Below are 1,131 nucleotides of genomic sequence, written 5' to 3'. Positions count from 1 at the left end.
AACCATCATTGTCTTGGCAAGATCCTCGGACTAAAAGTATGATTTAAGACGTCCAAAGAAAGACTATACAAAGCTAGCTAATCTAGATGTCAGACACTGACCCGAAAAGAAAAGAAAAGAATACTAAGTCATAACCAGCTTAGCACCAAATGAAATCTGATGTCCTAGAAAGAGACATAGTCAAGTTTCTACAGAGTCTATACAAGATAGACCAAAGTGTTCCATAAGATAAGGAACCTCGGAAAGAAAAAGAGAAAGGTGCATAGAATACAATTCTGAGGTCATAAGGAAACCCGACTAGACATTGAGAAAAGGCTGTGCAGCTAAACATCTAAGGTACCAAACCATGTAGTTTGGGACGCCAAGCTACTAGGTAACAAAGGTCCTGGATAATGAAATCTCAAATCGATTAGATCATGTCTGGAACACAATGGAACCATATATAAGTGTCGACACATAAAGATATATTTGTACATAAGAGAGTAGCACTTGAACATAAAGATATAAACGAGAATCAGAACCCACGAAAGAGTACTCATAAAGAATAAAGATTAGATTGAAAAGATAAACGTGGGGCTTAAAGTATCTATAGAGAAAGATAGGCGTATTAGCCACATACATATATACAGAAACGCCATCTGATATAAACCAGTAAAATAAATGGGTCTTGTGAGGGAAAAGAAACCGTGAGATATGGTAAATGATCACGAGGTCTAAAGGTGTTCATGTTTCCTACTAAAACCATACGATCATAGCTTGTTACACAAGGATACTCACAGAGAACATTGACTAGATTATAAGGAGATGAACTCCTATGTGGTGGATGCTGCTACACAATTTCGAAATTGATAAAGGTCTGGTCATAAGAAAGAAATTAGATTGACATATAATGATGTAGTAAGCAGCATATGGATCACTGGATAAATGACAACATTGTTCCTAAGCTGTTCATGGACTGAAACAAAGCGGCTGCATATAGTATATAATACTAGTAAAGGAGTTCTATAAGAACGATTAATGATCATGGACACTCATGAGACAAGTTATGAACATGTATAAAAGAAGTCTATGACTCAACATGGATCGATCAGATTAGTGCATAGTCGATGGTAGTATAGAGAAAACTCATAC

Source organism: Brassica oleracea, chromosome C8 (genome assembly GCF_000695525.1).
Source record: "Brassica oleracea var. oleracea cultivar TO1000 chromosome C8, BOL, whole genome shotgun sequence".
Lineage (NCBI taxonomy): Eukaryota > Viridiplantae > Streptophyta > Magnoliopsida > Brassicales > Brassicaceae > Brassica > Brassica oleracea.
Note: the sequence above shows the minus strand (reverse complement) of the source record.